This window comes from Empidonax traillii, unplaced genomic scaffold (assembly GCF_003031625.1).
Source record: "Empidonax traillii isolate 1590-97213 ecotype Southwest subspecies unplaced genomic scaffold, ASM303162v1 scaffold131:size1687323, whole genome shotgun sequence".
Lineage (NCBI taxonomy): Eukaryota > Metazoa > Chordata > Aves > Passeriformes > Tyrannidae > Empidonax > Empidonax traillii.
Window position 1 is genome coordinate 213,118 of NW_020955324.1, and position 26,926 is coordinate 240,043.

Sequence of the window (26,926 nt, forward strand, 5' to 3'; positions counted from 1 at the left end):
TTGTTTGTTTGTTTGTAATTTTTACCATCACACCAGTTACTTGCAGTACCAGTTATTTGTATTCATAATGCCTTTCATCCTCTTGCTGGGACATGAGCTATAAGCAAAGCTGCTGTAAAATGATGATGGATAACCTTTATAAACAATGCTTCCCAATGTTTATAGGCTCCAACCTTTTCTGTCCTTTTGAGTTTTTTTCATTACCTTCTTTTTGTCTTTTCACCTCCCTCACACATACTTCTTTCTCCATGATAATTGTCAAAATTTTCCCTGTAGGCTGATTTAATATTCTTTTTCTCTTCTTAAAGAAAAATCAGACATCTAATACAGTCTTCACTACTACTTTCTCCTGTCTCACAGTGCTTTAAATAGACATTGGGATTACTAACACGGATCTGTCTCAATAAATACGTTCTCTGACTCCATAGATGAGGTTGAACATATGCATGTTCTGAAATCTGTTGCTCCTCCTGCAGCTGGATACCCATTCTGTTGTGCACAGTGCAATCAACCACTCATGGGACAAACTGAAGCTCAGGGAAGGATTGCTTTTATTTACTCCTGCTCTGAAGAGGAGTTCCAGCTGCTGAAGGTCCCTTCCATCTCCTTACTTGAAATATGGACTGCTGAGAACAGGCTATATTATGAGATAAGCAAAGAAGGTCTTTCATTAATATCTCCCTGCCTCCTCTGATGCAACGTGCGTGCAATCATGTAACGGGGGAGAGGAGCAGAACTCAGGAACTTTGCTCATAGCAAACACAATTTAGAGTTTTGTGGGCAGTGAGGGTGGCTGACTTTGAGGCTCAGGCATATGAAAAATCTGACAGCTTTATGTTGTAAATCTCTGAGCTAGTAGGCTCACTGCCCACAAAATTTTAAATATATAGTAGTGCACAAATTTAGCCTGTATGCCCAAAATTCTTAGTATGATTAAACAAAGAATATTTGAAGGGAAATATGTTCAGGCTTTATTTTCAGAGGAAACAAAACTGTTGTACAAAATACATTTTGAAAACATTTTTGCCTGTTGAGATTTTGAGGTGCAGAATATTTCCCAGAAAAAAATCTATAAACCCTGTTTATTGAGCATTCTGTGTGTGACTCCCTTTCATAGGTTTTATTATTTTTTTTAAGTAAAAAAACAAAACCAAAACCAAAACAAAACCCCAAACCAAATCAAAACTCAGTTCTGCTTGTGCATTGATACCATACATAAAACCTCTTGGTCTGAAGTAATATGATTTGCGGGAAAAGAACACTGATACTTCATACATGCTCACACATTTGATAAAAATCATATACTTATACCAATTTAGTTTCAACCTGCTTTATTTCTGTTGGGTGGTTTTCTAAAATGTTGTAGGAAAACGTTCATAAGGCAGTGGGAAGCAGCTAACAAAAGGATAAGGTCAGAGTAGATGAATTAGAAGAGAAAGTTTCACTGGTGTCAGAAGTTGCCCAAACCAGTGACCCAAAGGACAGTATAAGGGATCAGAGTTTTCTCCAGAAAGATTTTTTTTTCAATATTCTAGCAAGACTTGTCCCTGTACGGTAGAAACATTTGGAATAAATGGAGGGGAAATAATGAGACCTGTAAATTTCAAATTTAGGGGATCAAAGGTGACCACAAAGGTTGTTTTTAATAGTGAAGATGAACAGAGAATACCTGTGTGCACTCTGTGTAGAGATAGAATAAAAATGAGCTGAGGGAAGTCAAGAGATTTACACAAATAATTCATAGTATCATATTTATATCTCATATTTATATCTATTATTGATATAGATATCTCATATTTAGATATCATATTTATATGAGATGTCTCATATTTATATTTATACTTCTGTGTAAGGGAATCTTTATTTTCTAAGTTGATTATTCTATCCTCTCTGCATTCATTCAAATACTAGATTTCCCCCAAATTTAGCTGTGTTTTAGAATTACTAACTAGTGACAGGGTTAATCATAAGGAATTTTATGTGTCTAATGCAAACTTCCTAGGCTCTGTAGTCAATAGGGATAACACTTTAAACTTTTTTTTATTTAGGGTGGATAAATTCCTTCTGGAAGTACCTGCTTATTTTTTTCAATGGCAATTGAGAGGCAAGTTAATGGATTTCATTCAGAAAACTGATTTTTAAACAATTAAATTACACTAGAAGTATCAAAATTAAAATCTACAGCACTGTAATTTTCCATAACTTTAATGAGAGAAAGCCAAAATTACGGCTGAAATTATTCTTGCGATTTAAATTGAACTTCAAAGATAGGTGCAGCCTGGATCTGAGAGGAGGAACTGTGAAGTCTCAGAAGGCAAAACTCTCTTCAACCACCTTTGTTCCCTTTCATCCTCACCATAAATCACTGCCTGAGTCTAAATATATATTCATATTCTTCACAATTTTAGCATCTTACATAATGAGACATATCAGACACTGCAGATTCAGCTGCATAAAAGGCGGTTTGCCACAGCGCATCTGAAGTTTTGATGATGAAAGGCACACTTTGCCCTGGCTTTCTGTATGAACAGAAGTTCACACAGGGAAAACAATAAAACTATTTAATGTCATACATGCAGAGCAACCTGAACCTTGATTATTTTAAGCTCATTCTACCGCGGTTTTACCAAGAAGGGAATCGGTTGTTAAAGGAAGAAAAAATTTGCTAACTGTCTGTAAAAGTCCGGATCTGACAGAACCACAGTTCATTAAAGTATTTGCACAATACTACAGTAATCTTTGTACAATATAGCATAAATATTTTGTTAAAGTAGGACAACTGAGTCTGCAAATTCTTTTTCAGTGTCAGTATGAGAACACAAAATGGGTCTCACCTATACAAAACCAGGGAGCATTTTGCTAGATTTGCATAGGTTCTCATTTAAATGATGACAGTTTTAAGTTACTTTCCCTGTCCTGTTATGGAGTCTCGATATGCAAGTTTTTGAGGGTTTGACAATATAGTCTGAAAGGACAAAATCCCATCTAAGCCAACCTTCACTTTCTGAGCCAAAATAATGAAAAATTTTACACCTTCTTACTCTGAATGTACATGTGAAGATGTGAATATCAAAACCAATTTATCTATTCTTTTGGTCCACTTGGTTTTTGAGAAATTAGCCATTCAGGCTTGAATCACTAGAAGTAGCGGTGAAATGAATTTAAGTCCATTTGAATTATGTTACAATATGATGAAAGTATACTGGAAACAGTATAAACACTTTAAGGAGAATTAAATTATTCCCACAGATTGTAGTAAAAGATAATATAAAATGTCCTTAAAAATATATTAAAAGAGCATCAAATAATTATAGAAATAATTCATAAATCTTATGTAGCATAGTATCAGAAGGGGAAAAAGTAGACTGCTAAGTAGGTTCTGAGTATTATTTACTTCTGGGAATCCAAAGAGAAACAATTAATTTGAATGGAATAATTTTTACTTGGGATTAAAACCAACACCCACCAACCTAAATTAAAATACACGGAGTCCTTAGAAAACGTTGTAAGAACAATGTATTTCCTAAGAACAACAGTTAAAAATTAAAGTAACGAAGCCAAAGTACTTGCAGATTGTATTTCTGAAAAGTTTTCTGTTAGGAAACCTGCTGACTACTCCAGGAGCAGAGCGATATGAAAAACAAAGTATATTTATATAATGTCTGCCAAACTTGTGGGCCAGGCAGAAGCAAAGTCAGTCATATTGCATTTAAATGTAAACCCAAGAACACGTTGCATAACAGGAACACCTAGGAACTTCCCTATTTGCTTTGGCAGAGGGCTGTGTGGGTAGTGATTTTTCATTCCTTATACTGCTTTGGACATATGGTCATTAGAATGCAAAAAAATTAAGCCTTAGAGGTAGATGGATAAAAGTAGATGCAGGTCTTCAGAGAATTTATGTCATTAGAAATATAAATAGAAAAACAGTTCAAGGATAAAGTGCTAACTTCAGGAGTAGATGTTACCTACACATCTAATACAGGTCTAGTTTTACTAAATATGTAAAAGTTTTTAAAAGAGGTAATTCAAACTGAAAAAATACTAATCTTTTCTGACTTAACACTGCAAATAATACTATGTTTTGATAATTTCCCTTTGTCATAAAGCTGTCCTATCACAAGGATGTATACACAGTGAACAGGACTTGGTGTAGGAACCACTTATGTTGTGTTTTTCTTTAGAAAGTGACTCATCGCACATTTACTTCACAGACAATAAGATCTGAGTCTGCACTGTTAGTGCAGTGGAACAAGCTGTTTCATTTCACAGCTTGGCCAAGTCATTTATAGCCCATAAAAAAATTACTTAACACATGGTGGCATATGTATCTCTATAAGGCTTTCTTTGAGAAGGAGGTGGAAGATGGCATTTGTATACACAAATACATCCATACACTTACTCAAGCTAACACAATATGTTAGCACTCTTTTGTGCTGTAAACCTAGTAAGCACACTATCATGATAGCTGGAGATGAAATTTTTTGGTAAGAATGTGCCTATTCACTCCTCACATCATGATTTCCAGATTCCCCCTCAGATTTATACTGCAGCTCTGAAGCTCCTCAGTGAAATATGCTTAAAGTCTTGCTCATACCTCCCTGGAGCTACACACTGGAGAGCACAGCCGTGTGTGCTGCACAGCTTGGGTACCAGAGCAGATGCTTCTGCACTGACTGTTCATGTGGAAGACAGGTATGCTATTATATTAATAGATTTTCTTTTACATACTTGTGTTACAGTGGTAGCAGCCCACTGTTGGGATGCGATTTTTCTTTCATTAAATAGGAATGATTAGTGCAATAATTGTTGCTCATAAGACTACTAAGTATAAGAATATGAGATATTGCCTATTCAGTGTGACAGTAAGAGCTGTGATATTTCTAACGAAGCTCATTGTGAGTAATATACGACAGAAAATTGAATCTATCTTCCAGGACCATCGGAGTATTTTGTGTCTGGCTGTAGAGAACCTAGGAAATTTTAGCATAAAAATGGATACTTGTAATCACCACTGGGATTCAACTACCTACATAATCTGTCCAACAGAGCAATAAGGGATGATCATTTCCATTAATCAGGATAAACATAGAATCGGCTCAGTCAAAACTAGAAAAATGTGCTAATCCAAATTTTGCTCAGGAGAGAAGAACAGAAATGTTCTGCAGAGTGTTCCACAGTATTATACAGAATTCAGAGTTCTACAGTCCCTGGAGGACTGATGCCTGGAAGCAGGTATCCTCACAGTAATGTGGGCATGGTTCCTAAAGTTACCAGTCTGGAGAAATATCAATTTACCTTTCAGCTCCTGCCCAGAGTCTTCTGTTAAATGGGATGTTTTTTTGTTGCTGTTGTTTTGTTTGCTTAATTTTTTTAAAAAGTTTTTAGCCTTCCACCAGGAATCCACCTGCTTCTCAGTGAAATGCATGTTTTATATTTTCCATCTCATTTAGCACTCAGTAGTGCCATTATTTTTCATTTCATGCAATGCTGATTTCCTCAAACTGCTATAACAGACATATCCCAAAGCTGGTATTTCATTGCACTACTGAACTGATGTGTCTGATTAAAGTCCACAGAGATACGTTTCAATAAAAAAATATTACATACAAACCTAGAACGGAAGAAAAAGTACAGGGACAACAGCACTTTTGTAAATGCATTCGTAGAGTCTTGTAATGAAGACTGAAATGATGGAAAGAAAAAGAGAAAGGGAAAATGTGCTCCTATTTATAGTGTTGATGAACTGGCAAGAAATCAATTAAGTAAATGGAATCATATATTACATAAAAAAAAACAGTGGCAAAGCTCAAAATTATAAATCCATGCTCCAAGTGGATGAAATGCCACTACAGAAGAGGTCTCAATCTTCTATTGGGGTCAAAACACCAAAAATGTTTCTGAGTTTCTGAACTTTCATGGGGAATAGGAGAGATGGTAGAAGTCCTCTCACAGAGAAAGAGGAGTTGGGCATTATGAATTTTAGAAGATGTTATGGTTTTGCTTTAAAACCACGACAGAGGAACAGAAGGGCCTAATGTTCAGTAGTGGGAGAATGTGACATGTTGGTAGCAGAGATTCAAGGGAAAAAGTTTCATAGTGCAAGACTGAAAAATTTCAGTATCATCTAAAATATTTATTTAGAACCTTTAAGTCAAAAAATATCAGAGGCTGATTCCTGGAAATCTCACACCTTAGACGCTGAGACCTCTCCCTGGTGCTACTCAATCCCCTATTTTGGGGCCTGAGAGTCTTTCCCAAGTAAGGGGTTTCGAGGTTATGATCCCTTGGCCTTCACCTAGATTTGTAATCAATTCTACCCACAACCAGGAAACTCCTGCTGACAGTTTTCTCAAAATTATGTGCACCAGAAAAGGTGAATAAGAAAATACTGATATGTTGGTGTTTAGATCTGTCTGGCTTAGAAACTTCCCCTAAATTTTCAGAAGTCACTGAAGCATTTACCATCTATCTGCAGATACAAAAATTGCAGCTCCCTGGAAATCTTTTCCTGCTCCTGGGCAGTATGCATGCAGTAGAACCTGTATAACTAACTGAACCTTTTCAATAACAAATACAAAAGAGTATTTCATAGTGAGGTACTAATCTGGCAGCTTCTGCAGATTTACCTCCTGGCACCTAGAAAAATTTACTCTCTTGCTTTGAGAGTTAATGCCTCATAGACTTTATGCACTGAGGCCAACCCTCATGATTTTTTCAAGAATGTTGAAGATGATTGTTGAAGTCTTGCTGTAATTTACATTTAAAAATTAAGCCTGTGCGTATGGGAATTGAAAGTAGGGTTTTGCAAGACCTCACAAACTGAAATTACAACACAGATTCTTTGCATAATGTGACTTAAAACTTGTCTGGTGGGATTTGAAATGTAAAATACCTGGGAAATTTAAAAAAAAAAACACCACATGACTGTTGTATATTTATAAATTTGTAATAAAGTATAGCAAACATTGTATTTTTGATCATTGTTCATCAATATGATTCTACTATCTGCAGGAATTACACAGGCTCTCTTTAAATTTTCAATCAATTGAGAACAGCAAGTTGTGTTTTTTTAAAGAATGAAGGCAGATTTTAGGAAAACAGATCATATGTTCTTCTGGATTTGGAACTTAATCAGAAAGCTTTTTCTGATTAAGAGAGAAGATTGAATAAAAATCTGATATACAGAGTTATTATTCAGGTTCACATGAACTGAAGAAAGATGCTTTCCCCTGAACAGTCACCACAAAAATAGTCTAGAGTGATGTTAAGAATACTTATAAACTCTACAGCTTTGCCTTTTCAGAAACCCTGGAGAGACACTATATGCCTACTGGATGTCTGACTGGAATTGGCTTAAAAATAAGAAAATACACTGTCCCTTCAGGTAATGTTAATGGAGAATGATTTGCTGAGCTGGTGCCAGGCCATGGTTAGTTACCACGCCAGCTGCAACTTTCACACTTGTGAACAGTAAAGCATCATCTCAAACTCCTGTTTCCTTATCACATAGAAGAACTACCATGAGGTTGCAACTTAAATGTTGTGAGTAACCTTATGTACAACAAAGTGTTTCTGCATCCATTAGGAAAAACAGTCAGATGTATATTTTCTTACAGAATTCAAGTCTCTTAATTCTAGTTCAGAAAAAAAAAATATTGACAGATGTAGAAAATCTTAGAGATAAGTACAACTGCTTAATGTGATTGCCAAGTATTAAATGATTGAAGATTGAGAAAAAAAACAGGATTTCAAGACTAGTCAGTAGTTCTCATTAGCATTTGATATTATTTAATGACTTGAACAGCTTTTCGCTGAGTTCCCAAGAAAATTAATTAATCACTGAGAACATAAGAATAAAAATAAAGGTAGAAATGGTATATAAATATGCAACTATTGAGCTAGGAATATATATTAGCTCAGTAATACTAACAAAGTCATTAAAGATAATTTCAGATTATGATCTACTTCTGGAAGGGAAATAATGTTTTCCTAAAATCTATGAGCTCCTTTCTCAAGTTCAAAGTACAATACCTGGAATCATCATGTCAAATTGACCTCTTTTCTTCCCTGACAGCAAGATCAAGTTGCCCATTTGATTTGGAAAATATGACATATTCATACTTAAATGAATTTAAGTGGGCTTATTTATGCTGGAGTGAGTGGTGGCAGTGCTAATTATTTCTGTAAAGTGATTATCATTGTGAAATATAGGGTTGTATGGCCAAAGAACCTGAAGACCATGTTTTATCTTTGAAGTTATTTCAGAACAATTTTTTCCCTCTTCTGACCACATGTATCAGAAACATTCCTTTGCATGGAGTCTCACAAGTAAAATGGGGATCCACTGCTGAACTGCAAGTCTGTGAGTGCTGTTGTATTCATGTTCCTCTCAGTGCTGAAGCCTTGAGATCTCTCTATTCGTAGGTCTTCCAAAGAAAAAGAAGCTTTATTCACCAGTGAAATCTATATATTTTAACTTCTCTGCACATTTTCATCCCTCCTTCCCAACACAGTTTGGCTACAGGAAAGAATGCAGACAGTCAAGTCCATGGCTCTGACCAAGGACATCTTACTGATGTGTGGGACTGCAAACCTGATACTGAAATGGCTCACAAGACACTCAATTATCCCGTGCAAGGCACTCAACTTCTAATTTTCAAACAAAATTCACATAATACTGTTCATTAGAGCAACATACACAGCCCTATACATTGAAAAGAATTTATCCTGAGGAGTCCATTGTGCAGTCAGTTAATAGTCACAATTTCCATCAAAATAATCAAAATTTGTCTCAGACCTTTTGGGATAAATACTTTCAACAGCTTGCACTAATTGTTCTCTATAAAATTTTCATTTGTTTCCCTTAATAATAGTAGTAGTAGTTAGCAAAACCCTAAAATTTAAAAAGCATAATACCATTATTTTCAGTTTAGAAGGAATTGAGGCTTACAGAGCGTAAAAAGATAACATTATCCAAGACAACAACAAAAATCATCATGTATCCTGTTTTCTTTTTAAATTCTGAGCAGTCTGGGATAGAATACAGTACTTGTTGTGCATTTGGTGGTTTTTTTTTTAGTGGTCTGTGTTATATGCTTACAATCATTATTTGCACAAACATATAAGTAATTAAAAGCAGGTTTTCTAATCAGAACGATCAGCCAACTACAGTTAAAGACAGTAATTGAAACAATGTATATAGGTAATGTTCATTACTTTTCTAAAATATCTCAGAGAGGCACAGAGAGACAACAAAATAAGGAGCTTTCAAGCTTCATGCTGAATTTCTTTCCTTTCTCCATGTGACACATAAGCTGCAGAAAAGGATCATTTTTTTATCAAGAATGCTTCAAGAAACATAAGGCAAGTCTGCTACCCCACTGAGCAGTGTACTTTCTGATTTTGAAAGCTGTTTGTTATGCTTTGAAAACAGGCACTGGTAAAGGCAGAATTAACTCCTCTGCTGTCAAAGACAAAATTGGTGCCATTGGCAATGACAAAAAAATGTTGCTGAGTTTTCCTCAGTGATTTACCATAAATCCATCATCCTCCTGCTCAGACAAAGACTGTGCAAAATAAACCTATTCTGGCTTTTTTTCCCATTATGTAACAAAGATTTTTTTTTTTTAAATAACCCCTATTTACTAAGCCTGTGATGAGATATTCCAGATCTTGATATCACATGTAGGGTAATGAAAGAAAACCTTAACTGTAGGCAGTTGCAGGGAACTTCAAGCAATAGAACCCAGAATTAAAAATGCTATGGAGTGTTTAACAAACACTTGCAGCAGATTGCTGTTTTAAACTCTTTCTGATGAGATGTTCCCTGAAAGAAAATTATACCATCCTTGGCACCAGTCTAGCTGAAAAGATTGTTACCTGTAACTAATCACTGATTCTTACTCATCTTAAAAAGGGATAAACAGGCACTGGTGCTGAAGGAGCTTCATGCTCCTGCTTTTTGCTTCCCACACAGTGTCCCTGACTTTTTCTGTTGTAGCCATAGATGTTTGTGCAGCTGCCTAGTGAACTCACTGGCTGAAATGATCCTAATAGCTGCCATTTCACTCCCTTTCCCACTCCACTGTATTCATTTTGGGTTAGTCACCCATCTTGAATCATCACATGCTTTCTCTCAACATGAAGGGTCAAATGAAGTTGAGGTAAAGGAAAAATTGTGATTTTCAGCAATAATGCTGGTTTATGATGAAGTTTGATTTATGAAGTAATTGTAAACTGATAGGATAATTCAGAGAGGAAAAGACTGATGGAGGTCTTCAGTCCAACCCCATGCCTCACAGGATTAACTTCCAAATTAGACCAGGCTGGACAGAGCTTGTTTGTTGATTTTTGAAAACCAAAATTTTTTTGTGTGTATTTTTGTCTGGTTGGTTGGTTTGATTTGGTTTGCTTTTTAGTTTTCCTTATATTCAGTTGGAATTTCCTTTACTTCAGCTTGTGAATGTTTCCTATTTTTGTCTGCTGAGCTCTAAGAAGAGTCTGGTTTCATGTTCTCCATACTATCCTATAAGATAGCTAGCTATCCACAAAGTAGATGATTCCTAAGATTTAAAGAAACCCCCAATCTCTCAATGACACTTGCACTGCTCCTTACCCACCTTACTATGGCACTATGTTGGAGTCTCCTCAATACCTGCAGAGATCCCAAACCAGACACATTTCTCCAGATGGGGCCTCACAAGTACCCAGTGGAAGGGAATAATTCCTTCCTATGACCTGCTCCCGGTACAGTTAATTTTGCAGCCCAGTGTGCAGTAACAATCCTCACAAAGACATTTTTCAAATTAATATTTTTGAAATAGAAAAAATTGTTGTTTAATTGTCCAAGTGACTTTCTCAGAAAAAAATTCTGATTAGAAGAGAGCTTTAACCAAGTTCTGTTCAGCACAACTGAGTGGACACCACACATTTTGAGATAAGAGCATGAAAAAAGCCTATTGCTCTGCGGGAAAAAGACATTGTCTCCAATGCCACGACTTTCAGTATTTTTAAATTTGCTTTGGGCATGAATTACATATTTTTAGTTTTGTTCATTTTAAAGAAGCCTAAAGAATATTGAATCTGCTTTGTGGTCCTCGCATTATTCCCCAACTGTTTTGAAAACAAATAGTGGCACAAAAATCTCTTTTCATAGACCATCCATTTTACTGTCAACAATAGAGAAAAGCTGCCTCAGGAAAAGAGCTTTAAATATATCTGTGGTGCTATCAACAAGTTAGCACTTCTACATCAAAGCAAGTCCAGTTTATTCCAGAGTTTTGCTGCAGGAGATAGAAAACAGTAGTGCCATAGCATGAATGCAAACTCAGTTCTTCATTCCTTAGTTTTGCTGCAGGGAGCTGGAGAGCTCAGATGCATCAGATACATCTTTCTGACCGGCCATGGATAGCTGGTTTGCTCTTTATATAAATGGAAGGTTGGTTGCGATTCCTAAAGGCTTCTAATACTGGGAATGGGTGTTCATGAAGTTAGTTGAATGTTAAATTTATCTAAAGACATCTTGGCAGTTCTAAGAAGTTAGCAGGTTTGCTTCTGTCTCTTTGTCCAAACCTTTAGGATGAAATTAAAGAGAAAATTTAACAGCCTTGATCATTTCTGCCAGCTATGTTCCACTGGGAGCTTCTCAAAGTTCAAGGATACTTCAGTTCCTTGTTACTCTTCGCTAGGAAAATCTGAACAATGAAATTTATGCTTTTCCTCACTCTTGTTTTGACAGACGTACGTTTGATTTCCTTGTGGATTTCCTTGGGCCCACTCCCCAAGCTTTCAAGGTCTATACTTCCAAACAGCCTATAGTGTGGATTATGAGAATTATTTTATACCCTCTGACTAGTTCCCACATCAGCTTTGTCCCTTTTTCTCCACAGTTTCATCTTTGTTCCTCTAAAAGCTCACAAAGTTCTTTATCCTCCACCTTCTCAGCTGGTGGAAGATCCCTGTTTTCCTTCCATTAACCAAGAGCAAACAAAAGGTCTAAATACTGATGGGTTTTGAGCACAGAACAAATCACTGAAGTATGAGACAATGAATTTTCCTAAACTGTTCAGGTTATTTCCACACCTGCCCTAAGGCCTAATTCTAAAATTATGTAAGACCTCAGTTTAAATTTAAGAGAGACAGCCCTGTCTTGTTATATAGCCAGCTACCCAGTTCTGGGAAATACTAGGGACAGTGTCTAAAAGAAAACGAGGATATTACCAGTTATATGTGTTATGTTTTAATTTAATCTACATGTGTTTCCTGTGGTATTTTCCCCCTCAAGATTATAACTGAGATTATGACTCTGTGTGTTATGATGACTTTTTGTGAACTACAGGGAAGTAAACAAGGATAGATTCACTATCTCCACAGAGGTATAGGATTTAGAGAAAACAATATAAGTTGTCTTTAGGCAATCCAGAGCTTCTTGCCAGGCTTGCTGCAGGTCATCAAGGGAAACTGCGATCTGCTTGCAACTTCTGAGGGTAAAATTCTTTCAGTAAATTCAAGGCACCAACTCTTCTGAGAGACAAAACCAATTTAGAAGCCATCAGTAACTCCAGATACAGTGAATCAGGAGTGTTCCTATTTCTCTTCTTTCTAATGAGTTTTGTGTCAATCATTGAATCTATGGCAGAATTCTACAGGCTGTTTTTCATCTCTATTATGTTGGTTTTTTTTTTTACTCTTTCCAGTGAGATTTGAAAGGCGAAGAAAAGAGAAGATTAGTGTGGGGCCTTCCTCAAGAAGAACCTAAAAGGAAACCCATTTTATTCCTAAATTAATCACTAATCCTGGCAAAAATCCTTTTTTGCTTTACTAAAAACAAACAAACAAACAAACAAACAAAAACCAACCAAAACACACAAACCAAACTAAACCAACCAGCCAACCAAACAAAAAAAGCCCTGGTTAAAAACACTGAATGTGGAGAATTGAAAATAATAAATTATGTAAATGCAATTAAAATAGAATTAGTATTTGCAAGCTAAAGATGAACAAATTTGTCCTTAATGTAGATTTTTGACCTGCTTCAGTGTCCATCTTTAAAAAAATAAACCTGGTTCTCTGAAACCGTTGTCTGTGACTTCAAGATGGTTATGTTGTATCTGAGTAAACAACCCAAAATTTTTCCCCTATTCTATTTTTCGTGTCCCAATTAGTGCCTTTTCTAACAAATAAAACTGAAAAAACAAATTGACACCATCTTGTGCTTCTTGTTAGTTCAAGATAATTATGGAACTTAACACTCCAAATGGTAATTACACTTACTGTTGAGCACAGCAGCCGTTTGAGAACTGCAGACCAAACCAAATTAACATTTTTGTCAAATAAAGTTAAATGTGCTTAAAAGTTACTTCCTGGTGCATATGGAATAACATTTTACAGTGGCTGTCACTTAACGTCTGTTGGAAATAGACCCTGCTGCCAGGATACATCTGCCTGAACATCAGTGTTCGTATCTGAGGAACTGCTCCTCTAGAATGTGGTTTGTCTTATTTGCAAATAGATCTCTAAAATAGGTCAGATTAACTGTATGTTCATAATGGTTATTTCTTTCCACTGATTGCAAAATTTTTATCTAAGTGGCTGATCCCCTCTAGACTCCCATGATAAACTTTCTCATTGCATTATCTATTTCAGAGGTCCCAGCTGTAGTAGAAGGGTATTGAATCAGATTTTATTATATAGTAGACAAAACTCTAGGTTTTTAATTAGATAAGTAACATAGAAGGAAAATGGCTGTGAGACTGAAATGAAACCATTACTATTCAGAGAATTGCCTAGACTACTTAAACAGGTTCTGTTTGCAAAATCTAAGAGATCAGACCATAATTGTTCTTATCCTCTATTTAAGATTTGAAAGAAATTTCTGGTGAAATCACTAATCATTAAATTATTGTAAAAGTATTTAATAAAGGAGTCCACTAAACTAGAAGAACATGGGTAAGTCAACTGTAAAACTGAATATTAATAGGATTCATTGCCTTTCTATAGCAGAACCACTATGAAACATAGGTCTTATCTTTTTTTGCTATCCACTGCAGTCACAAACAGCGATGTTTATTGTCCAGATTATAAAAGTTCATGAAACAAAAGGAGTATTTTGAGTAATGGAGAATCCCATAGACCCAGATGAAGAATTTAATTCAGCACCCAGGTTTGGATTTTATTTCCAAACATGTATGTCAAAATATTATGAGGTCATAACATACATATCAATGTATATGTGTATGCATACATCTATGTGTGAGAGTCAATAATTTACATATGTGCACAAGTGTGTATATATACATTCACACATGTGTATGCATATATGTGCATTTATCTAAATGTAAGCATATACATCATTGAAGGAGGCCTAATCCTAGGAATATACACATATTAAACCTACGTCACCTTAGCACAAAGTATTTGCTTGTTGAACTAATCAACACTCATTTCTTGGGACCAGATTTAAGTTTACAAAGTTATAGCTACCTAAATTAATTTCAAATTGCTGACTCCACTTTTTCTCCTAACAAGTAGTATTATACAAATTTTCCACTTGAAATGGTTTATAGATCCTACCTTCCATTTTACAATCTAACTGCATTTAAAAACAAACAAACAAACAAAAACCCCATAAAATTAACATCAGTACAGAAACCAGCTAGGGGAGAAAATAAATTACATGGTTTGGATATTTCTTTGAAGACGAGACAGGAGATCTGAATTCCAACAAGTTTGTGTTGCAAAGGATTCCTTACATTTGCATAAGCAACTTTCTGAAATACAGTTCTGCTTATTTGAAATAAATACATCACAATGAATCAGTCCAGTGAAAACCTGGGGAGTTAAAGATCATAGGTAAAGTAGGACAAAAATGTTGCTATTCTAAATAATAGAGTAAAAGCTGCTGAGTCTGAGCTCAGGGTTGCTCAGAGGACAGACTTCCCACCTTCAGGGATCATTTGCAGAACTTTAGTTGCTCAGTCAGCTGAATGCTTCAAACGCAATTTTTCTGCACTCTCCACCACTGCTCCTGTACTTTTCACAGTACTTGAAATTTTCTCATTGTGTCATCCCTCTTCTCTCACACCAATCCTAGGCTGCTGAAATTTTGGTGACTTTCATGCAGCACATCCTGATCTAAACTGTTACACAATATTAATCTGGCCCGCTACATCTATTCAGCTGTGCATGTCATTTATTTGTGTCATGGATGGCCTTAAATCTTCTATAACTCATATAGCAGTGAAGTAATTTTTCCTATACAATGCAATGAAATAAATTATTTCAAATTTTATTGCAGAACTCAAGGGACACTATGGGGAAATTCTGAATTACAATGGCAAAACTCCCTTTAACTCACTGGAGGCAGTCTCTCCTGTCACAAGCATCACTGAAATTCCAAAAGCTGTATGAAATGATAATTCAATTAATTCGATTAATGCAGTGACTAAAAAATATATATGTCTATATAAATATATAAATCCAATAACCCTGATTGCCTGCAACATAACTCAAAAATATTGCTTATATAAAGAGCTTTAAATATATGTTTTGACATGAATTAAAAAAACCCACTAGTCAGCACACCCCTATAGATAGACTCAGTTAATATGAAAAAAAAAGCAATCTAGTACAAGAAAAAATATAGGGAAAAGATTAGAAGGGAATATTGTGGAACCTTTTTGTGTGTCTTTATTTCCTCCTTGAAAGAACAGGAAAGTCTTTTTATCAGAGACTTTCCCTCAGTGCAGTGTGGTAGAAAGAGATGAAATGGTCATCACTGTTCACCTCTTTTCTTGTTTGATTTCTCACAGAATATGGCAGCTGATGCATTTATCTTTGTTTTGTGCAACTTGGGCACAAAGAGGTTTTCTCACCAAACTGATCACAGGATGACAGTATGAAAAAAAAAGGTGTGTATATTTTAATTTTTAAACTTTTTATATATAGCAATTATAAATATGAGTAGAAAACTGAATTTTCAAGAGATTTAAGCTTCTACTTAGATAATTGCTTTATTATCTATTACTGTGTCTACACAGCACTAACCTGGTACAAAAGGAACAAATTAGTCTATCAAAGCAACTGGCTTTGAGGCACCCATATCTATATGGTATAAACTTAGGAGCATGTACTTGAAATTGAAATTATTATGGTGTGATACAAATGTTCTTTTTCTGCATGTGGTCCAGTTCTCTCCAGAGGACCCATCATTGGCTATGACATATTAATGAACAGGAGCCCACTAACTGCTCGACTTGAACAGTTTCCAATTTAGTTTCTCTCAAAAGTGGACACAACAATTTGAGGAGGATTGGGTAGTGGCAATTTAGTCAAACTTGACATCCATAAGTCCATGGGTCCTGATGGGATACTGATCAGTGCTGAGAGAATTTGTAGACTTCATTTTTAGACCACTCTCCATCATCTTTTAAAGGTCATGGCAGTCAGGAGAGATGCCTGAGGACTGGAAGAAAGGAAATGTCATCTTAATCTTCAAAAGGGTAAGAAGGAAGACCCAGGAAACTGTAGGCCAGTCAGACTCACCTCTACCCCTGGAAAGGTGATGGAATGATTCCTCATGGAGGGTATCACTGGCCATGTGGAAAACAACAAGGTCATCAGGAGTAGAGAGTATGGATTCACCAAAGGGAAATCATGCTTAACCAACCTGATTGCCTTTTATGATGAGATTACTGTCTGGATAGGTGAAGGGAGAGCGGTGGGTGTTGTTTATCTGGACTTCAGCAAGGCTTTTGGTGCTTTTCCCCATTATAACCTCATCAGCAAGTCAGAGCTAGACAAGGGGACAGTGAGGTGTCTGAAGAACTGGCTGAACAGCAGAGCTCAGGGCGTTTTGATCAGGGTCTAGTTGGAGACCCATAACTAGTGATGTCCCACAAAGGTTGACAATGGGTCCAATCATGTTCATCTTATTTATCCACATCTTGGATGATGTGGTAGATACTTCCTCAGCAAGTTTGCTGACAACACAAAGCTGGGAGGAGTAGCTGATGAACTAGAGCTCTGTGCAGCCCTTCAGAAGGACATGCAGAGGTTGGAGAGGCAGGCAGAGAAGTACAGTATAAAATTCAACACAGGCATATACAGGCTCTTGACCCTGGAAGAGAATAATCCCATGCAGCAGTACAGGTTGGGGGCTGACCTGCTGGAAAGCAGCTCTGCAGAAAAGTGCCTGGGGGTTCTGGGGAACAACAAGCTCTCCACGAACTGTTCATGTGCCATTTTGCCAAGAAGGCCGGTGCTATCCTGGGGTGCACTGGGAAGAGAATTGCCAGCAGGCTGGGGGAGGTGATCCTGCCCCACTGCTCAGCCCTAGTGAGGCTGCTGTGGAATGCTGTCTCCAGTCCTGGACTCCTCAGTACAAGAGACATGGACTTCCTGGAGCAGGACTAGCAGAGGCTACAGAGATGATGAAGGGCCTGGAGCATCTCTCTTATGAGGAAAGGCTGAGAAAACTGAGCCTATTCAGCCTCAAGAAGAGATGACTGAGAGGGGACCTCATCAATATCTGTAAGTATCTGAAGGGAGGATGTCAAATAGGACGGAGCCAGGCTCTTCTGGGTGGTGTTGAGCAATAGGATAAGAGGCAGTGGGCAGAAACTGATGCATAGAAAGTTTCATCTGAACATGAGGAAGAACTTCTTTACTGTGCAGGTGAGCAAGCACTGGAACAGATCACCCAGAGAGGTTGTGGAGTCTCCCTCACTGGAGATACTTAAAAGCCATCTGGATATTTGGAAAGACAGAATGCACAGTTTGAATTGTCTATATTTTCCAGATAGAATCTCGTCTTTTGTACTAACTCCAGTGCCAAAAATGCAGAAGCCTTGAAGTTCCTATCCAATCCATCACAGGTAACTGTACCATCAGAAAGGTACACAGGGCTCAAAGCATTTCAATCAGTTGAGAATATATTGGAAATCTCATTTTCTCATGAGAAACTGCAGTATAAAGATCAGGTTATTCATTCAAATGATTCATTAAGAAAATAAGGAAGATGTCAATTTCACACATTCCTTCCTAATTTTTGTTGGGATTTTTTTAATTAAATATTTAGAAAATTACAAGTTTTGTGAAGTTTTAAAGAAATATGTTCTGGTTTTTTTTAACATTGACCTTTGTGATGAAAAAAATTTGCTATTGTGTAATAGGGATTATTACATAAAAATAATTATATAGATAAATTCAAAAAATGCATCCAAAAAGATCTGATCTCTCTTTTTGGTTTAGTCTATGATCATAATAGACATACTATCCCTAAGAAAGAACTTTCTGCTCAAAATTATAGCAGAAATCAGAATAATTACTACTTTTGGTCAATTGCTTTAAATATATTCAGTTGATCCCGGAGAGCGGCAGGGAAGAAAGGATGTGTTTGTGGTTTGTGTGTTTGTGTCCTTTCTCCCAGGATTTGCATCACTTCCTATTATATACATTTTTCAGGTTGTCTTCAATTTAGCATCTTTAGCCGGTGGCAGAAAATTGTACTTGAAAAAAATTATTCAGCTTTGTTCAACAAAAAAGCTGCAATACTTAATTTTGGAATTTGATTCAGAACAAGTAACCTGAGGGCAGTAGATGATGACAATAAAGAGAGAACTGGTTTGTCATACTATACTTGGATGCAGTTTTGATTTCAAAATGGTCTTTTCCTTTTAGTGTGAGAAGTCACACACCTAAAATCATGCAGAAGTTATGATCTCTTTATCTTTCCTCCTTCTTGATAATCTGTACTTGCATACAATAAGGTAGATTCAACAAGACAATTCCAAAAGACCATGAAAAAACCCCAGTGTACAATGACATATTAGTTATTGGGCTGTGCCCAGAGAATGAGAAATGTTAGGAAGACTGGCTTTGTCTCACTCATGTTGGTGCTTTTCTGGTTTCAGTATGCTTTTTGCATTGTCTTTGCAGTTGAAAATAAATTGTAAAAATCTTTTTCGTGTTGCAGGATTTTCACAAGTACCCCTAAATGTCATTTTCTGAAGGTAAGCTGAGACTCTTCCATGTGTCATTTTCTTTGTATAATTTTGCAAATCTGCAAGTATTTGTAGCTCCTTTAGTCAATGGAACAACACCTAGGTAAGTTATGTTCGATAGGAGAAGGGAAGAGCAGCTCCTAGGCTTTGCTTCTCAGATTCTGTTTATCTTTCTCTGTGAAAGTTCTTTTTGTGCCTAAACTGTCCACCAACGAAAAAAAAAATCTCATGTTAATTTTCTTTCATTCTCCATCTAACACTGCTCAGTTTCCTTTGGAAGGGGAAGCTTTCATGTACAAATTTATCATGGGCTTAAAAATCGTATTGTTACACTGTGTAGTTTCTGAATTGTAACAAGCTGTATTACAGCTTTACAGGAATTTAGATAACTTTGTTTTATGGATCTGTTTGAAAAGGGTCCACTGAGTAGGAAGGAAAATACTCAGATACATAGCAGGCTTCACTTTTTCGTGCATAAAAATAGCACAGAAAATGCATATCTATAAAGTCAGAGACTTTACATACTGCTTTAAAATATAAACAAAACACCAAACAGACTTAAAAACAGCGTATAAATAATAGGTTAAGCTGTCTTTGCTTGTTACTCTCTCAAATATCCAGAGACAAGATGGAAAGACTCCTTTTTCTCTCCTTTACTTGTCAAGAAATAAAGAACTCCTCAGGCAGTCAGACCAGTCAGAAGGGCATAGTTTATATAAAAGGCAAATACTTGCATTCAGATCAATGAAAATCCAATTTCTTCAAGAATATAACAGAATGTTACATGAATATGAATATGTTTCTAAGAAGCTAAACACTCAGCCAGACACAGGCAACCAGGATGCTGGTGAATAAATGTTGTAGCTATTAGATGAGCAGCAGGAGGAAACAGTGAGAATCCATAGAATACTCAGCAGGCATTGATGCAAGCTACATATGGGACTTTTTCCAGTAAATCACATAAACTGATTAATCATCATAGATAGTATGTTACCAGGCTTCTGAAAAATACGTGGACTTCTAGGTACAGAAGGTAGATGTATGTATCAGATGTTTGACCCAGCTGATCTCCAGAAGCTTGGTGTGTTTTCCAATCCAGTCACGTAAATCCAGTCACGTTAAGTTATTATCACATCACAAGTCAGAGTGCAAAGACAATGTGACAAAAAAAAAAAAAAATCTAAAGAAATATTAAAAAATAAAGTATGACAGAAAGAAAGAAAACCAAAGAGTGTTTCAGAAAATTAAGATATCTGCAATGGATGGCAATAACACACATGCAAACCTGGGACCATTTAGTAGGACTAATCCTATCTGAGATCATCCACCTAAACTTTAGATACAGAAGCTAAAATAAATGCTGTAAATTTTCATTTTAATCTTTAGGTTCTTAACAGATAGTGGAAAAGGACTTGTCAGATGACTGACAGTGAAGGAAAACCTGAACTTTGTCTTGGCATAGGAGTTGGATCGGGGGTCATTTAAGATGTGTTAGTGAAATTGAAGTATCTGATCTGGAATGGCAGACGGGATCAAGAATCTGTGGGATACCCATGAATGTCTGGAGCAGCAACTGGATTGAGGCAGAACAGTAGAATACTTAAACCAACAGGATACACCTATGTTTAAAGATCCCAAATCCTTTTGAAGATAAGGAAAAATTAATTGCATCATCTTCTACACACACAGCACATCACTTTCTGCCACTAGATTTGTCTGCTCTTCTGTCCATTTGATTCCCTCCCAGTCATAGCCTAGTAAAGTCACAATAAATAATACACAGCAGGGAAGGGAACATAGAATAGCCTAAAGTAATTAAAAATGTCTACACAGGGCAAACTGCTAGGAATTCTTTATGAGAAAAATACACACTGAATTTTTCCCTTAAAGGACAAAATATTATTCACATACTGCTGCAGTGAATAACATATTTTGTTACAGCTGCAAGCCTGAAAAACCACTCTTGTAGGATGAAATAATGAACACGGAGCATTATGGAAAACTTATTAATCTGAACTTAGAGTAGGGACAAAACACAAGGTTCTAAGTACAGATATGAAAGCAGACTGTCTACCATGAGACTTGGATGCATCTAGGCATTTTCATCACAGGAAAGACCTATATTCATTCTAATGCACTGATTTCCAAAAACTTCTGTTTTGAAACACAATTTACAGTCCAATAAATTTAAGCAGTCTTACATGCTACAATAAAGAGCAGCTGAAGTTTAATTTTACCTTGCCATGTGATCCCACCTGGAAACGCTCTAGATTAATCTGCATGTAAACAGCATTCCAAGATAACTGTCTGAATATCAGTTTAAAGAAAAGGGATTGTATGAGAACATATGAGGGCAAATAAAAACTCTTTCCTGGATCCCCATAGTTATAGTTTAATTTCTAAGTAAGTTATAAATTATCTTTAAAAAAGAAAGGAAATTAAGAAACAAGACATTAAGGAGCTACAAAGGACTGTTAAGTATAGAAAAAGGTTATGACATTCTTGGCTTGGTTTTTTTTTGTTGTTTTTTTTTTTTTACATTTCAAATATATACAGCAAAATGGAGCTCTAATACAGAACTGTTGGATAGGAATGGCTGTGTCATCATTTGTAGGCAAGCTTAGAATAATCTATTTATAAGAAGTGCTTGATAAAATAATGCTATGTTTGTGAAGGGAACATCTTGGCTTTTGTATTCTTATTTCTGTCCTTGAGTATTAATTTCAACAAGAAACTAGGCTAGAACTTAGGAAACATATTGGTGTTAAGGATAATCAAGCACTAGAACAGACCAATGAAGCTTTAAAGTCTATATTACCACCAGGAAATTTTTGGTGCAAGTTAACAAAAGCCTTTTAGGAACGACGTTGTGCTTTGAATCATTAGGATGACCCCTTGAAGTCCCCTTAATGCCATTCCTATTACAGAATAGCTTATATATATTTGAGTACTGAAAATTATTGACTTTAAAACAGATCTATGTTACTTACTTTTTTTTTTTTTCCTTGGAGTATGCCCACAATTCCAGGTCCTAATCAGACTGCTAAATGGAAGAGATCACTTGAAGTATCCAGGAAGTTGACATTTAAAAACCCTACTTGGTACCTCCCAGTTTCATTTTCATCACAGAGAGGAAATCATTTAGGATTTAGCAATTCACCCTCTATCATAATAATGTGTCAACCTGACTTTTACTGATTCTAAATGAACATTAATCATGAAAAGTGACTCTATTTCAAGGTGGTTATAAATTACTCACTAGGTGAAGCAGCCCTTCTTCAGACTTACACCAGACAAGGCTCAGGCTCAGTTAACCACACATTCCAGCATCTTCACCTTCACTCCATTTTTGGTGGGGGATCCTTCTGTTTGTTTTCCAGTGTTGATGGTCTTCATTATTAACTGCTATTTATACTAAATGTGCCAGTTAGTTTTCAATCAGATTTCCTTCATAACCACATCTTTTTAAAAGGCATAGATTACATAATTCTGCCAAAACTCTTTATTTTCTTCCCTAGAAATGAGACCACTTGGCTTTGTCAGATTTTCGATGGAATTACCAGCATGCCAATTCCCAGCTCAAAAATGCTGAGCCAATTACATCTCCAAGAAGTCACCAGACAAAACCTCCTGAAAGTCCCAAGCAGCTTTATGTTAGTGGAAATGCATTTAGGAGTAAGGTCAATAAAAATTATTAAGAACATTAGGCAAACAAATTATCTTTCCAGGTTGATATTGAAGTATCATTTCAATATTTTGGTTTCAAGATGAAATACATGTGCTTTTCAGCTTTTTCCTTGTTTTTTTTTTTTTTTTCCTTAGTATTTTTTGATTTTCAAGAGATCCTACAGGAAAAGTGGAATTTTTTTAAATGGAAGCTTAAGAAATTAAATTTTTTTTTTTTAAATTTTCTTGACACATAATTTTAGGGCTAATAGCCTTTCAATCACACTCATACAACAGTGGCAGAAGCTGTTGGCCAGCCACTAGTTAATCACAGTCAATGTCCTTGGATTATTTACTTCTCTTTTGATGACACTTTATAGTGACAATTCAGGAACAGGCTGATTTGTAACAATGTAAATCAATGTTGTTTGTGACATGGATACAAGAACACAGAATATTAGCTTGTTCTTTTTTCCCCTCTATGTTTCTATCTCTGGCTGCAGTCTTTATTCTTATTTAAATTCTTTCTGCTTCTTTTTAGGAAAAGCATCTGGATTTTACTGGCAAATACCTCTGGAAGACAGAACTAATTGCTCCAATTATTACTGGAGAGCCAGGTGGGAAATGAGAATGTGAGGACAATTAGGGATAGATAAAAAATACTTCTCCAAGTTTAGAGCTGATAATACTTAGGTTTATAATACTGCTGTTGTCTATCTTGACTCACTTCTTTAAAGTGTGGTATTTAGGCATTAGTAGTAAGGCTATCCCTAGCTTAAGGAAGCACGTATAAAATACAGACACCTTTCTAAAAAACAACAGAGAGGATAAGGACTACTGACAGCGCATAGGCCTGATTCATTGCTTAAGGATCCCTTGTGACAGGAAGTATATCTGTTCAATTCTTAAAACTGAAATTTCCATTCCTTAAAATAACGGAGGTATAGGATGGGGGGATCAACAGTCTAGCTGCAAGTGCTTTCAGCACTTATTTTTTACTCCCTTATGTCCCTTTTTTCCTTTGGTATTGTAGAAGCTGCTCATGTGAGAAATTACCTTTGCTGGTATTTTCTGCTTTAAATTTTGGTGGCATTGATTAAACTTGTGCTGTCAAGGGTAGTAAATGGCAGACCCTTGGTAGAAGGTAATAGCAGAAAACAAGGTTGTGATTTCATATTAAAGACAGTTTAAACAATGTCAGGTTGAATTTTAGCCTTTTTATTTATAGGGATAGTAGAAAGGTTTGGCAAATATTCTGATTCCTTCAGTTGGACTTCTTCCTGGGAAAGGATCACATTTTATTCAGTAATATTCTATTTCACGAACTGACCTCTTCTATATGTAAATCAGAATGTCAATAAGACTATAAAAGTAAATATTGCAGCCACTAAAAATGTTTTTTAAAAAAGAGATCACCAGGTTTACATTGCTCTTTAGGAAAGATACTGAGAGTGTGCAGCAATTTCTTTTGCTACATACTATGAGACATGAACTCAAAACCAAAAAATGCAATTCAATCACTGTTCAAGTCGGTGTTGGTAACATTTCAGATTGTCTGGATTACTCTTTAAATCCATGGATCAATATCCATTACAGTCAAATCAACAGTCTCATACTGGGTCAGTTCAAGATTCTACTGGTTCAAGAAAAATACTTGAATGTCCAGACTTTTTCCAGGTTCTCTTACATTTTAGTATATGTTAGGATTAAATGTGCAAGACTCCTGAGTTTTGAGTTATTGCCAAGAGAGCAAACAGCAATGGGAGTATTTGACCTTTGTGCAAGAAGTTAATAGATGGTGCTCCTTGTGTTTTTGAGACACCAGTCTGAAAAGGCCTTGGAAAGAATTGGATCAAGACCTGTTGCAGAAACATGGAACTATTTTAAAATTTCCCACCAGTGAAAGTGACTGGTTCTGACCTGGTAATTTATTGGTGATCTATATGCTGTTAGGCGTATCGTTATGAGTCAGAAATTATAGGAATTTTCAGTTCAATTTGACTAAATTTAAGAAAAATAAATACATTCTAGTGTATGATTTGCAGGTAAATTGGAGGCTACTCTTGCTAGTAACCCTAAGCATGTGGATTCACAATTCCTTTGTCTATTCAGTCAATTCCTGACATAAGCATAGAAATGAGCAGTTGTATGATATGTAATGATACTTGTAGTTTCCCTTCAAAATAGCAGTTCTCAGACTCTTGCTACCCAATACTATACATGTGACATCCTGACTGTTTCAGGAATTGAATCTCAATCCAAATGCAAGAAACTGAAAAGAAAGTGGAATTTTTGTGGCACAGAGCTACTGACTATCTGTTCAAGACAAAACACTGGGTGAATTGAGAGAAATGTGGATGCCTGATGCTCCTAATCAAAGGTACAGAAGAAACCACTGCGGAAGGAGAAAAATATTTCTACTTCTATAACTGTAAAACACCTTTGCCTGAATGGGCAACTGTTCCCAGAACACCACTCACACAGCACAGGCATATTTGTAGTTTGTGTGTTGAACCTTTCAATAATCATTGTCAACTCTTTCATATCACAGAGTTATAGAATGGTTTGGGTTTGAAGGGGTCTTTAAACATCATCTAGTTCCAATCCCACCCTGTGGTCAGGACTGGAACACTTCCACAGACAGGGCACCCATTACTTCTCTGGGAAACGTGTTCCAGTGCCTCCCCATCCTAGTTATAAAACATTTCTTTCTTACAGCCAATTTAAATCTAATGTTTTTCAGTTTAAAAGCAGTGTCCCTTTTCCTGTGACTACAGGCCCCAGTAAACAGGTTTTGCCTCTTTTATAAGCCCCCTTTATATACTGGAAGGACACAACAAGGTGTCCCCAGAGTCTTCTCTTCCCCAGGCTGGACAACCCCAGGTCCCTCAGCCTGTCTCCATAGGAGGAGTGTTCCATCCCTCTGATCATTTTTGTGCCCCTCCTCTGGACCCAGTCTAACAGGTGCATGTTTTTCTTGTGCCAAGGACTCCTGAGCTGGAAGCAGCACTCCAGGCAGGGTCTCACAAGAACAGAGCAGAGGGGCAGAATTACCCCCCTTGACTTCCTGGCCATGCTTCTTGTGATGGAGCTCAGGATAGGCTCGACTTTCTGGGCTGCAAACACACATCACTGCCTCATGTCTAATTTCTTATCCAAGTCCTTCTCTGCAAAGATGTTCTCAGTTAATTCACCACCCATCTTTCAGTACTGCTAGCAGATATAAGCCCTGTCTAAACTCTCTCCCACTCTATTCACTTTGCAGGTTGTGTTTTATTCTACTATTGAGCCTTCTGGAAGAAGGAATATAACAAAATTTTTCTGATTACTAACAAAAAAAAACCAACAAAGGCAGTTGGCTTAATCATTAGCAGAGAATTTTCTTCATATCAAAGGAAGTTAGGGGTACATTTACAATACCTGTATATTATTTAAAATCATCATATAATCCATGAGAAGAGTTCGATATCAGCAGGGACAAATTCTAGCACATAAAACTAGGTTCTGCTGCACTTTGTAACACTGGCCTAAAGTGGTGATATATTACTAAAAGTGAGCATGCAATCCTAAAATGCCATACTGCCAGACTCCAGAGAAACACCAGACACCACTTGCTGCTATCAGGATTGTAACTTATGTTTGTCTATTTTACAGCAAGGGTGACCTTTATTCTGTATCCAAGGGCAGCTGAGATGATAGAGAACCTCCAAGATGGAGATCCTCCAGCATGACCCTCTCGGGGCTTCTGGGAATTTCATTAATTTTGGCATCAAAACACCAGAAAATCTACTACATTCCATAAATTAATATAAATCCCTCCTGTCTAAGTCCAACACATCCATCTTAGAGTCTCTTTATCACTTTTAAAATTTATTTATTTTCTTCCATAAATTATACCACTACTCCACTAAACATCAAAGAACTCAGTCCAAACATTTAAAACAAATGACTGGCTGTTTTATAGTATGGTTTCCCTTATGCACCTTTGAGGGAGATAGTGTCTATAAATTTAATGCTCACTTCATTTTGAATTGCTTTTATATTTAAAAACAGTTTAATTGAAAAAGGCTTGTGAGGGAAAACCAGCTAAATATGTCTTTCTGATATTCATGTTAGATGGCCTAAAATGAAGTTATGTTTCAAAGAAATTATGTCTGATAGATGCAACAATATAAATTAGGTTTGATTATGAAAGAAGGGAAGTCTCAGATAATTCTGAAGTTACATAAATTTAATATATAACCTAATCTATGTCC

At 36.3% G+C, this 26,926-nt stretch overlaps 1 protein-coding gene and 1 long non-coding RNA gene across 11 annotated transcripts in view; one reads left to right on the forward strand and one right to left on the reverse strand.

The window, feature by feature from the left end:
- The window catches only part of PCLO (piccolo presynaptic cytomatrix protein), a 339,690-nt gene that overhangs the window by 12,756 nt on the left and 300,008 nt on the right, over positions 1-26,926 (reverse strand). The window lies entirely within an intron of this gene.
- LOC114057403 lies at positions 4,325-25,198 on the forward strand. Of its 4 annotated transcripts, none has more exons than XR_003571210.1 (6): positions 4,325-4,695; positions 15,813-15,911; positions 18,915-19,013; positions 22,523-22,684; positions 23,212-24,593; positions 24,858-25,198. It is a non-coding gene; the product is annotated as an uncharacterized LOC114057403 (long non-coding RNA). The 4 variants fall into 4 exon arrangements; XR_003571211.1 differs by having other exon boundaries at positions 23,212-23,287; XR_003571213.1 differs by having other exon boundaries at positions 23,212-23,287; positions 24,861-25,198.